This window comes from Mandrillus leucophaeus, unplaced genomic scaffold (assembly GCF_000951045.1).
Source record: "Mandrillus leucophaeus isolate KB7577 unplaced genomic scaffold, Mleu.le_1.0 Scaffold177, whole genome shotgun sequence".
Classification (NCBI taxonomy): Eukaryota; Metazoa; Chordata; class Mammalia; order Primates; family Cercopithecidae; genus Mandrillus; species Mandrillus leucophaeus.
In genome coordinates, this window is record NW_012101776.1 from 2,147,387 (window position 1) to 2,161,675 (window position 14,289).

Sequence of the window (14,289 nt, forward strand, 5' to 3'; positions counted from 1 at the left end):
CTATAACAGATTTCTCACCTACAGAGCTTTAATGTCATAAATATGTGTTGTTTCAAGTCATGAAGTTTGTGGTAGCTTTTTATGACAGTCATTGAAAACTAATACCTGGTCTTTTTAGCAGAATAACGAGCACCCAGTAATGTGTCATTCATGCATATCTTTTTTTTTTTTTTTTAGGAGGCGGGACAAAACTCCAGAGTTTAATTTTCCAGCATGACTGACTTGGAAGTGTTCCTGTCAATATAAAAGAACTTGTTGGGGGCGATGCAGAGGATGAAGCCGGCTCCACGGCTGTACTTTCAGCTCATGGCCTGGTTGTGGTCCTTCTGCAGGTTCTGCTGCAGGCTGTCGGCTGCCTTCTTGCTGAGGGCCATGTTGGGCCTTGCAATAGTGCTGGGGGTGGGGAGACGGCCGAACAAAGGGGACATGTTTGTTTGTTTGTTTGTTTGTTTGTTTTGAGACAGAGTCTGGCTCTTTCACCCAGGCTGGAGTGCAGTGGCCGCGATCTCGGCTCACTGCAACCTCTGCCTTCCTGATTCAAGCGATTCTCCCACCTCAGCCTCCCGAGTAGCTGGACTTACAGGCGCCCAGCTAATTTTTGTATTTTTAGTAGAGACATGGTTTCACCACGTTGGCCAGGGTGGTCTGGAACTCCTAACCTCGTGATCCACCAGCCGGGACAGATTTTTGAAGCCACCCGTAAGTTTGAGAAATTTTAGTTTCTGTTCCTTGTTCTCAAAACCAGCAGTATCCCACTGGCCAAACTGGTTCCCGTCCACTTCCTGGTTTCAGAAGCTGCCGTTTTGCCTGACTCGTGATCGACCTCTTCCTGCAAGTCCTTTCGCCTCCCCTGGTCTATGTGCACCTCATCCATGTTGCCTTTCTTTTCCAACACCACTTCTAAGTCCGTGTCTGTTTCCTTCTTCTAAGGGTCTCCTGCCACCCCACTCTCTTTCCACTTATTTATTTTTTCTTCCTTTTCAGAGCTGGCTCCTCAGTTACCTTCTTCTTGGACTTCATCTTTTTCTTCGCGGGGGCCTTAGGGCCATCTCCTATGGGGATGTATTCAGGGGCCTCAACTTTCACTGGTTTCTTTTTACTTCCTTTATGGGGGCTGCTCTCCAAGGACCTGGCGGGCTTGGAGTGGCCTAGGAGGGCGTCTCCCTCCTGGTGGAATTTTTTTTCCTTCTCCACCTTCCCACTGTGTTCCCTGGGGCTCTTCTGCTTCTGTTTCTGCCCCAAGGCTTCCTGTTCCTCACCCTCCTTCCCCACTGAGCAAGTGTCCACAGCAACCTGGCCTCGCAGAACCAAGGGTACTGGACTGAGAAGGCTGTGGGGTCCTCAACCCCCTTTTCTTGCCTTCTTGTGTTTTTTGAGTTTCTTTCCAACCCTGGTTTCCTCCTCGCCCTATCTAAGATCTGGGGAGGTTCTCACCCCAGAGGCATGGGACATGGCCTGAGGTGACTTCTTTTTCTTCTCCCCACTGAGGAACTCCAAGTGGCCAAGCACCTGCTTCCTGGGGCTGGGTGACTTCTCTGTCCATCTGGCACACAGCATGGTCTCAGGTTCCACGTGCTTCTCGCAAAGGGTGCTGACACCTTCTTTTTCTCCTTTTTCTTCACTAGAGCATCTCAGGTGCCTGCCCATGGACTACACTCTTAGAGGGGAATGTGGCTTCTATAGGAGAAACATCAGCAAGGTAATCATCATTGTTTAAAATTGAGTATTGAGTCTCTGGTTCTTTGACCATTTTTTTCTTGTTTTTCTTCTCCGGGAGCCCAAGGCCCAGGTCTACTTTGTGTGTCTTGGTGATCATCCTGGTGGGCCAACCTTCCCCGTCCTTCTTCATGCGTATCTTAAAGACTATTTGAAAATAAAATGTTTATTGTGTTACTCAATTTTTATAGGAATGAGTGCTCATTCAGCTTCCAGACATTCCTAAGGCAAAAGCACTACCTGTTAAGTGTGGTTAAGGGGGCAACTGAAACCTGGGATGCATATAGTTCAGAATAGTACAAAGACAACCAAAAGAGGGATAGATCTTAGAAGCAGCACTGGAAGAAAATATCTCAAGAAGATGCATCATTTGCCACAAAGAAGTGGATGTAAGAACATGGGCAAAAGTAGGGGAAAACAGGGTATTTTTGGCAGTGTCACTCACGTGGGCAAAGAAATCAAGTGTAAGCAGAGCATAAGGCTAACCAATTATCTCTAGACATGAGATATTTGTGGAATATTAGATGTAAGACAGAAAGAAAATTATTGAAAACCACGAAGGCAAACTTATGAAGTTTCTATTTAAAATTGTGGGCATTTATTGTAAAAGCAGTGGTGGTATTGATAGGAATAATAAAACTAACGTTAAGGGAAAATGATGACATGTAACACTGAGTACTTACTGTTTGTCATAGTATAAATGCTGTATTTACCCATGCAATCCTTTCAACAGCTATTGAAAGATTAACTTCTATTATCACCCTTTTTCACATTGAGCAAAACTGAGACAAAGATAAAGTAACTGCCCCAAATCAAAAGGTAAATAAATGGTAGAACAGGAATTTGAACCCAGATCCTCTATTTCAAGAATGCGTAATCTTACCCACTACATCATAATAGTGCATTGAATATCAACTCCATTAGATACTAGCCTGGGCACTTGACACATATTAAATAATGTCTCACTAATCCTTTTTTTCTAAATTAGAAAACTGAGGCTAAGAGTGGTTAAGCTGTCCAAGATTTTTCAGGTGAAAAAGATGGAATTCCAAGTCTGTAATCGTGACAGAGTACCTATTATTGTGCTTGCCCAAGTTGATCTCCTGGTCTCATTTGATCTTCTCACCTTGGCCTCCCAAAGTACTGGGATTATAGGCATGAGTCACCACACCTGGCCCATTAAAAAAAAAAAATTAATACAAAGAACTCCAGGAAATGAAAAAGGGAACAAAATCAGATGTGACACAAAGAAAAAAAAATGGCAAATGGTAGATTTAAAAACCAAAAGGCAAGCCAAAACTGGAAGTATATATTCATGTAACATACATCTGGCATTCAGCTTATAATAAGAATACAAAAACAGTCCCTACATTTAAAAATGAAAAAAGCAACCAAATAAAAATGGATAAAATACTTGAGTGGGCACTTTAATAAAAATATACAAATAGACAATAAACATATGAAAAATTATTCAACATCATTGGTTATTTGGGAAATGCAAATTAAATGTAGTGAATAATACTTCACACCTGCTTGAATAGCTAAAATTTAAATTATTTACAAAACCAAATAATGAGGATGTAGAGCAAACCCTCATCTGCTGTTCATGAGAATATAAAATGGTTTGACAGTTTTTAATATAGTTAAATATATATCTAGCCTATGACCCAGAAATTTCACCCCTAATTATTTACCCATGTGAGCTAAATATATTTATTCACACACTTGTAAAAGAATATTCATAGAAGCTTTACTTAAATTAGCCAACAATTGGAAACAGGCCAAATATTCATCAGTAGGATAATATAATGTACTATTGATATACCCAACAGCACAGATAATCTCAAAAACAATGATAAGAGAAAGAAGCTGCTAAGTTCTTTCTCTTATCACTGTCCCCCAAAGTTCATGTGTTAGAAACTTAAGCCTCAATGCAGCAGTATTGAGAGGAGACACCTATAAGAGATGATTAGGTCATGAGAGCCATGCCCTCATGAGTGGATTAATAGGTTAGTTATCTTGGGAGTAGGTTTCTGTTAAAAGGATGAGTTTGGCCTCTTTCCCCTCTTTCACATTCTCGGCTTGCTTGCCCTTCTGTCTTGTTTCAAAGGATGATGCCGCAATGAGGCACTTGCAAGCCTCATGACCTTGGACTTCCCAGAATCTAGAATACCAAGAAATAAATCTCTGTTCTTTATAGATTACTTAGTTTCATGTATTCTGTTATAGCAACACAAAATGAACTAAGACAAAGCCATACATGAAAAAGTACATACTGTATGGTTTGATTTACATGAATTTCAAGAAAAGACAAAACTAATAGAAACTAGAAGAGTTGTTGACTGAGGGGTAGATTGACTGATAAGGGCCATGAAGGACCACTTCTGTGTGATTGAAATGTTCTTGACAGTATCTTGACTAGGGTGTTGGATACAAGGCAAAAACATTTGACAATTCAGATTGAATGTCACACATCATCTATGACTATCATTGTGTGTAAATTTTTCCTCAATCAAAAAATACTGCTCACTCTAGCCCTAAGCTAATGCTAAGTTTACAACACTACAATAGTCACCTATTTGTAAGGCAACTAATATGCATCAGTCACTGTGTACAGTGTAGGAGTAGAAGGGTGATCAACAACTCAAAGACATACAAAGCACGCAAAAGCACACATGACCTTCTGGTGGGCTTTGCCCTTGGTTACTAAATTCATGGAACTCACATTCTAGTGCAGGAAACAATATTAATCAGAGAACCAAATAATTTAAAATTACCACTCTGATAAGTTACAGGGAGTGTTATTTCGTATTGTAAAAACATGTAATACTGGGAATTTAATCAGGGTAATAGCAAAGATTTCCTCAAAAAAGTGACAATTCAGTGGGCATAACCCTTGAGGAAAGAAATCTTTTTTGTTGTTGCAGGGATGTTATTATTGTTTATCATGATTGCTATTTTGCTGGAAATATCTAAAATCAGGAAAACTACCAAATTGGAAGAGTGATACAACAAGATAGATACTTACTTCTCTGAGATAGGTAGATATCTGTCCAGCCAGAGAGAACTTGCCTACTCAAGATCCCTTTAAATGCTATGATTTGGATATTTTTATTACACAATGTAGTGAAATGAATTTTTGTAACCCTACATTCATATTCCAACTCTATTATTAAATTGTAGCTCTAAAAAAAAAAAGAGAGATTTAGACAGTAAATCTTCGTAGTATCACATAGTTTGCAATTGCCTGGGTTGGATTGCCTGGGTCAACTCAAGTTTTTATTTAGAGTTGAGTGTGTTGTTTATTCCATGGTCCGGTAAGTGTGTTGTCTCTAAGAGGCAGGGAGATACGTTTATAGAACATTGTCAGCTCTGCCCAGATTCCCTCTGAAGCCACTTACCCGTTCTGTGCACTTAGGCATCAGTTTTGGTGTGCTTTGCTTCTACTGACTTGCATCTGCAGCTTCCTTCAGAGTGCTGCCTACGGACCACTTTAGCCTCCTGGGTTGTAGGCAAGGAAAGCTCAAAGCATCCGGGAGTTTCCTCCTCACCCACCCACCACATACACAGTCCACTGCCAACGACTGACTTTGTGGGAGTATAAAGCTTGGCTGTGTTGCCTCCAGGCTGGAGAAACTTTGATGTGTAATTTATGCCATAGAGCACCCTATAGGATTGGGCTGGGGCTGGTACTTTGCTAGAAATTCCACCCTTCCCAGTCTTTCCTTCCCCATTCCTTACCAGTTTCTCTTGGGAACTCTTTTTAAATAAATCACTGGTACATGAATCTCCATGTCAAGGACTGCTTCTGGTGAACCCAGTCTAAGACAGCAGGTCAGAGCTCACCTCCCAGAGGAGAACTGCCTCTGACTCACTTAGCTCTGAGACACGAAGAAGCTAACCATGTACAAGCCTCTCAGTTCTGGCAGAGCAGGAATCAGGGTATGTGCTATTTAGCAGATGAACAACTATGTTCATAGATTGTTAAAATTCCCAGGTGATCTTTAAGGGAAATTATCTGGTGGACCATTTACACAGAACAGTACCATCAACCTAGAAGAAACTGTCAACGTCCTCAGTGAGCAAGAGTTACAAATAACCCAAAAACTGAAAGCATCGAAAGCATTTATCCAGTCTGCCCTTCTGATTCAGAACATGTTGTGCTAGAACTGTTTAAAGACAAAAGATTCTGCATCCCGTTTAATTAAAAACATTTCACAAAGAAAGTTTTCCCATGACACCACTGCAGTCTCCTCATGAACCTAAATTTAGATGTAAGGTATAGAAAAAGGTGAGATAAAATTTGTTGAGTTTCTTCTATGTACCAGACATTTTCTATGCAATGCCACTTAATCCTCCCAATAATCCTCTTAGCTACCACTAGCCCCACTTTCAACATGAAAAAATGAGATGCAGAGATGTTGGATACGTTATCTGAAGGTACATAGCTTATAAGCAGCAGACCTGGGGTTTGAAATCAATTGTGTTTAGATACAAAGCTGGTACTCATTCCTATGTATTAATCAGTCAACTCCCTTCAACCTGTAGCTGATTGAGATGCACTCAACTATTTTAACAAGCGAGACTTTGTGAAGTATTTCATTGAGAAGGCAACTTCAAATACTGAAAACAGCGAACCATCTAACTAACTGTGAGTTCGGTAATATCAATGAGTGTTATATCATTAGGAGACTCGAGATCAGCAGATCCAGAGCTGCTTCCACAACCCCACAATCTCATGAGAAATTCAGAATCTCTCTGACTTTCTGCTGTACCATGTTGAGCATGTTGGTGAAGTCTGTCTTCGTGATTGTAAGGTGGTGTTACAATTTCCCAGGTCAAGAGAAGAGACGACAGGGAGAACATGAAAGGGCAGGGTGGTGGTTAGCTCTATGGGGATGTCACTCATTTATTTCATTACAGAAAATTATTCTTGTAGATTATTTCATAAGTCATTGACTTATGAAATAATTTCAGTGCAAAAGCATCTAGAAAAGTAAATATCTAACAAAAAGAAATGGGTCAATTTTAATTTGTTTTTACCAATGATTTGTTTTAGAAGGGTGGGAACATGGCTTCTTGAATAAAATCAGGATTTTATAAAATGAAAAAGAGATGTATAATGATTGAAAGGAATATGCTATATTTGTTATATGGCAAGAAATAGATCGGAAAACCTTATTTTCTGTTCCCTTTCTCCCAGTTCAGGTGTTCCTCAAGTCCCTGGAGACACAGAGAATTGCTCCCTTTCACTAATTATGTGGACTGAGTATTTTAAATGGCTGGAGTTTGGAGGAGGCACTGAAACAGTAACGTCTGACTCCTATTTCACTCAATTCTTGACAAGACTGGGGATGAGAATGAAGAAGAGTGATAACAATTGAAAGAGAATTTTCTTCGCTTTCATTCTTTCACAGACACCTGCCCTAATAGCACACACCCCAAATGGACAAAGTCCAGCTCTGCTGAACTGGCACATTAAATGAGTGCAATATTTTTAGTAAGAGCAGTAGCCAAGTACAATGACAATTCTTTTTCAAACGACAACCCTGGCCTCTAGCAGCTCATTTCTCTTTGCTGCCATCTGGTATCACCTCATATGAACTTGACCTGGGTACAGAGGAAGGGACTAGAATCCTTCAATTCTAGGGTCCTACAGAAAGGGACTGAGAGTTAAGCAAACCCAGTTCTGGAAAATAAAAAAAATATGGAGAATTGAAGCCCAACATTTGACATATTGAGATTCTGAGCAATAATAAATGCCCAGTGGGGGGTCGGGGGTTGACCGTAAATAGGCTGGCCACCTGAAATTCGAACTTTCTACATGATAACATTCGATTAATCAGAAGGCAGAGGACTCACTATCTTGAGCACCAAATGGCGCACTTTTCATTTTAAGGCCCTTGAGTTTTATATAGATTTATGTAGATATACATAGATTATGGTAAGAATAGAAAACACATGTTAAGCAATATCTGTATGCTAGGCTTTGTTGCAAGTCTTTCATCTATATTAACTCATTTAATACTTACAAATACAACCATGTAGGAATGATACTATTATTATCCCCATAACACATATGAAGAAACTGAGGCACAGAGATGTTAAGTAATTCCCCAAAGTTATAGAACTAGTAACTTGTTGAACCAGTAAGCAGGGTTTGAACCCAAGCAGAACCTGTATTGTATCCTACTAGACTACATGTTTCTGAAGATGAATTTCCCTTAGTATATTTATCCAGCTAGATTTTAACAGGTACCACACCCTGCCACCGACACAAACATGCATTCATACACACACAGCATGGCTATGGCTTGCTTGGTTGGTTAAGCCCTTCCCAAACATATTTACTCAGTAGTCTTTTTTTTTCCTAGAAAACATTCAGAGATTGATATTTCACGTACTCTACTTTGGGAAAAGCACAGTTTAAAGACAATGTGCAGCACACCCAAATAGGAATAAATCTACTCAGGACTTCAGTCATAAAAGGCTGATTACTTCATCACTCCATTCTGGTCTTGATAATATTTCTGAAAGATAACAATAAATAAATTAATAGTAAATAATAATGTTAATATCTGTTTTAAGTGTTTTCTGTATGTCACATATTATTTTAAATTTTTTTCTGTATGATATTTTATTTATGCTTCATAAACTCAAGGATGTAGGAACTATTAATCCCATTTTTAAAATAATAACATTTAAAAACAAAGATGTTAAATAACCAAAGTCTCAAATAATAACAAGTGGTGCCAATATTTTAATTCAGTCAGATTAACTTAGTTTAAATTAAAAGTCCGATTTTTGAAACTCACATAATTTCCTGGAGAGTTTTAATTCAAGTCTTCAGACAATGAAAGGACTAACTTAGAATGACTAAACCTACATAGTGAGATTATAATGTTCTGCCTTTTATGAATGAACTATTAATACAAACACATAGAGAGTGAACTTTTAATACTATAGAGTATTGCTCTGGTGTTAGCTTTTAATCTCACTGTGTTAATTAAGAGATGAATTCTCTAACCAGGTATAGCTACAGGGAAACATTCCTCTCCTTGTCTTTTTCGAATGATGATTTTTGTTTTGTGCTCTTTGCTGTTGTTTGTATTTTGTACATTTGGGCCAAGTACACAGAATTGAGGTCATTGTACTCTTAAGTTCATGGTATGTTATCACTTCATCATCAAAATTCTTGCCGGGGGTTTTATTTTATTTTGCTTTGTTTTCACTTGTCCACCACCTTAAATTCCACCCTTCTTCCCTCAGAAAGATTCACTCTGGTGTATAAAGTATTTTGTTTGCTCATTTGTTTTTGGAAAAATGCATGTCTTTGACTGGTGTTGCTTTTTGCTGGAAAATGGCCCATCTCTGTTTTGTGAGCATGTGGCTCCCAGTTCTGTTTCATCCTCCTTCTATAGCATCACTCTACCTGACTTCCGAGAACTTTCTAATCTGAGCCACTCTGGCTTTTGTTGAAAAGATGTTTTACTTCTATTTGTTTATTTCATTTTATTTGTGTTGTGTATTGACTGAGTTAGGTCTGAAAATATCCCTCTCATTTTGCTGGGCAATGGACTCCATGGCATGTGCACATAACACTATTTTAAATATTCCTTTTATCTATATGTGCTCAAGCTTTACATTTTTAACAATTTTATGACCTTTTTTGCAGGTTGCAAACTTCTTGTCATTTTTTTAAAGAAACTTTAGCTACAATTTTTGGAATATACTACATTCTCTTCAACCTTAAGCATCCACATTGCTGTCCCAAATATCTGGAACACATTTCTCCACATTTACATGTACTGACTCTGCCTATAATTTTTTTCTGATTTGGAGAATGCATAAGTTTGTAGAATAAATGAATGAATGAATGACAAGGAGAATTCTCAAAGGAGAGCATGTGCTATTCAATCAGATGATCCCTTCTAAAGATCACCGGCAAACAGCCTTGCCTGCCCTATATTCCGGTACCAACCTAACTCAGTGAGACTGACAGAACACCCGTGAGCTGTTTACCAAACATCTGTCTTCACGGGTGTGTGCAAAATCTTCTGTGTTACTCAGAACCAGTTGCAAGTTCAGGATGGATTTCTTCAGCTTAGTGCAGAAGACAAATAATGAACAAGAGTACAATCAAGGTTAATCACATATTTTAGAATTAGAAAGATGCTGCAACTAGTTGAAATTTGGTATCCGATATCTGGAAATAATATGCTGTTCATAACGAGGACATCTAATTGCGTAACAATTTGATATTTAATGGTGCAGCTCATCCTGCTGTTAATCCTCTCCTCTACAGTTCCTGTTCTAATGAGGTTACCACTAAATCAGTATGCTGGCTCCCCTGATCTCTTGAGAACCAACCAGTGGTCTTCATCATTAAGACTTTCCACAAGGTAATGAGAAAATTTTCCTGAATATTTGACTAAAATACAAATAAAACAAATGGAACAAATCAATATTTGCTGGTAACAGTACTGTAGAGGATTTGAACAGTTCATGGGCCTCACCCACTCCTACACATTGTAATTGCCTTGCTGAGAATGGGGCTCTCTGCCCATCTACAAGATTGGAGGAGCTCAAACCTGGACTAAGGATCTTACACAAACTGTCTACCCTATAAGAAGTTCTTGCTGGGAGTAATGATGAATAACACTCACAACACTCATAACTCTGACATTCTACCTGCAACTATTTAAACATTTTACATATTTTGACCCATATAATTATGATAACAATATTGGGAAGGTGCTGTCATTATCCCCAATGTATTCATTAAAGTAGGCCAGCTGATGTTAACAAATAAACCCAAATATGGAATGAATGGACCCCATAGTAATTTTACCCTTGCGTTAGGTCGATGATGGTTCAGTCACCTTTACCCTGTTGCTTCTAAGGTCATCCTGGGTGTTGCCATTCTACTCAGTCAAGAGGAGGAAAGAGCACGGAGGAATAGGTTATTGGAGCTCTATATGGGCCGTGCGGTTATCAGTTTTTCTGACATACCCTTGGCTAAAACCGAGTCATATGGTCACACTGACTGCAAGAGAGGCTAAGAAATATAATCTAGTTATGTACCCAAATAGAGAGAAAGTATTTTTATTAACAGCAACAGCTTATTTAGTGCTACACTCATTGTACAAATAAAAAACCCAAGGCAGCCAGATGTTATGGCTCATGCTTGTAATCCTAGTACCTTGGGAGGCTGAGGTGGGCAGATCATTTGTGCCCGGGAGTTCAAGACTAGCCTGAGCAACAGAGTGAGACCCCGTCTTTACAAAAAATACCAAAAAAATTGCCAGGCATGGTGACATAAGCCTGTAGTCCCAGCTACTTGGGAGGCTGAGGTGGGAGGATCTCTTGAGCTCAGGGAGGTTGAGACTGCAGTAAGCCCTGATTGTACTCCAGACTGGGCAACGAAATTAAATCTTATCTCAAACAAACAAAAAAAAAGCAAACAAAAGAAAAATAAATCCCAAGGCATAGGGAGCTTATGTGTTTTGCCCATATTCACACAAATAACAAGTGTGAAAGCTGAAATTTGAATTCAAACAGTTCACATGCAGCCATTTAGGCACTGGTTAAGATTTGCGCGAAGTCTGCGATTAGTCATTGCAACCATGCCTCCACCTTCCACATCAGACCCTAACCTATGAACAGGTTGTGTTAAGTTTCTGTCTTCACTTACATATGTGTTCCCTCACTACTCTGTGCTTCCTCCCCCTTGCTCCTCTTACTCTCCGCCCACCCCATCAATCATTTCTAACTCTTCCCCTGGAACATTTGCCGCAGGGTAAATTTTATACCCTCCAAATTTTCAAAGAACAATCTCCCCCTGTATTTCCTCCTGGAGTCTGGCTCTCTCTTTCCTATAGGCAGTTTACCCTGCAGCTCTTCCCCAGTGCCAGCTACTTATTCACTCACTCCCCACCCATCAATGGGCCAAAAGAGTGGGTGTTTAGTCTTCTGCTTCTTACTGTTGCTTCCAAATAAGCTTTATTTGTTACTAACAAATCACTAAACGTCTCCCTTCCTTGTTTCTACTCTTATTTTTTAATTCTCTGACCATTTGGTAGCTCCTTTCTGCAGGGCTTTTGCGCCTGCCTACAGTCCTCCCCATCCCAATCTCTACCTCATTCTAACACATTTCATCAGACAACATTTATGGCTCCTGAGCCTCATGTTGCAAATCTATTCCATTCAGGTGCAGTGGAGAGGGCAGGTTCTCCCTCCCTTTACTCACCCAATCCTTGCTTATAGCTTGCGTCCAGGTTTGACAGGCTGACAATGCTAGGATCCTGATATCTCCCAGCTCCTGTGTGTTTATAGGACAGAGATGGCACACTGGAAGGGGCAAGCCATGAAGACCAAGGGCTGTCACTCCCCTCTTGCTTAGCAGGAAAAGTGGGTCCTCACCCTTAGCTGTTATGAAGTAGTGCAGGGGCATGTCTTAAGGGCAAAGAACATAGTGATTCTACCTGAGGGCATTACTTTATTTGAAACAGGACTTGCAGAACCCTATGCTTAAAAATATTGTCAGAAACAATGGAGATGTTGGTGGAGAGCAGTTACGAAGAGGCTGGTAGTTCTATGCTATAAGCAAATGGCAAAGCAGCCTGAAGTTTAATAGAGAAAGTCAGTAAAAGAGACAGCCAATAAGAGCCGTCGTGGGATCACAGTCAAATCTTGGGTTCCAAGAGGCTGCGCTCATGCACTAGGCTGCAGTGACTCAGGCAATCAGAGCAGAACGTGGGGCAGATGAGCAGACCTCAAAGCCTTTCATAAGCCACAAAGACCCATCAACACAGGGGAGAAATCTCACTGGCTTTGGGGGCTTAAACACAACTTCTGACCAAACACTGACCCAGGAGAGACTCCTAGAAAGTGGTGCTTAAAGATAAAATCACATTCATCCTTGGTAGTCTCGAAGATTTCGTGTGTACCCAAGGCTATAGCCTCTCAAAAGCAATCAGGCAGGGAACCTCCAAGTTCCTAGTTCATGGCTGAATGTGGACCAAATACATAAAACCCCTGAACTATGATAGCAGCCTTTAGGCCACACATGAATCCAGTGGTAAAAGACAAAACTATAACTGGTTAATGGAACTTAGCACATTCTTTGACCAAGAAGTAGCTTGTACTGAGCAGATGTGAATGCCAAGTGGCCAGGCTAGAAGATAAAATCAAGGGAAAAAAATATCTGAGCATAAAGACCAGAAGCAGAAAACTGCTGGGGAAATAAACTCTGAAAGATTAGTTCAGCCAAGTCACTAAGCAAATAAACAAAAGCACAATTCAAAAATTGGGGTATTCATATCCAGAGTTGCTATATTATCTAAAATGTAGAGTTTTTAACGAAATATTGTAAGTAGCATAAAAAATGGGAAAACATGATCCATGTATTTGAAAAAATAGAAACTGCTTTTGAAGGGGCCACATGAGATGCAACTTCACACCCACTTGAATGACTATAATTAGCAAAATGGAAAACAACAAGTGTTTTTAAGGATGTAGAGAAATTGTGCATTGCTGGTGGGAATGTAAAACAGGGCAGCTCCTGTGAAAAACAGTTTGGTGGTCTCTCAACAAGTTAAACAGAGAATTACCACATAACTCAGCAATTCCACTTCTAGATCTACACTCCCCAAAAGGAACACAGGTGTTCGAGCAGATATGTGCACATGAGTTTTCATAATAGCACTATTCACAATAGCCAAAAGGCAGAAACAACCTGAATGTCTATCTGGATAACTGGATAAACAAAATGTGATATATACAAACCATAAACTATTTATTACTCAGCCACAAAACAGGAGTGAAGTATTTATACATGCAGCAATGTGGATGAACCTTGAAAAAATCATGCTAAGTAAAAGAAGCCAGACAAAAATGGAATGGTCACCTATTGGATGACTCCATTTGCATAAAATATACAGAATAGTTAAATTCTTAGATGCTAAAAGCAGATTAGCATTTGCCAACAGTGGGCAGATAGTAGGATGGGGAGTGACTGCTTAATAGGTACAGGGACTCCATTGGGGGTGATGACAATGTTTTGGAACTAAATAGAGGTAGTGGTTTTACAACATTGTAACTATATAAAATACCTCTGAATTTTACACTTTAAAATGGTTAATTTTCTATTATGTGACTTTCACCTCAACAACAAAAACATGAATTAATTACTGATACATTTTACACCATGAATAAACCTTGAAAATATTATGCTAAGGGAAAGAATCTCGTCACCAATAAAACACATATTATATAATTCCATTTATATGAAATGTCCAGAATAGGCAAATTTCTGGAAGTAAAAAGAAGATTAACAGGCGCCTAGGGTCGTAGGCATGGGAGGAGTGTGTTGGTGGGAACTGAAAGTGATTGCTGGTGTGTATAAGGTTTTTTTTTGGGGGGGGGTGGGGAGTGGACCAAAATATTCTAAAATTGGATTGTAATGATAGTTTGACAAGGCTGTGAATATATACTAAAAGCCCAGAATTGTATAACTTTAAATAAGTGAGTTGTATGGTATGTAAATGATAGCTCAATAAAGCTGCTTTAAAA

General features: G+C 39.5%; 1 pseudogene; it reads right to left on the reverse strand.

Moving 5' to 3' along the window:
- Window positions 1–200: 200 nt before the first annotated feature.
- LOC105537632 lies at window positions 201–1,816 on the reverse strand (annotated as a pseudogene).
- Between the last annotated feature and the right edge of the window lie 12,473 nt (window positions 1,817–14,289).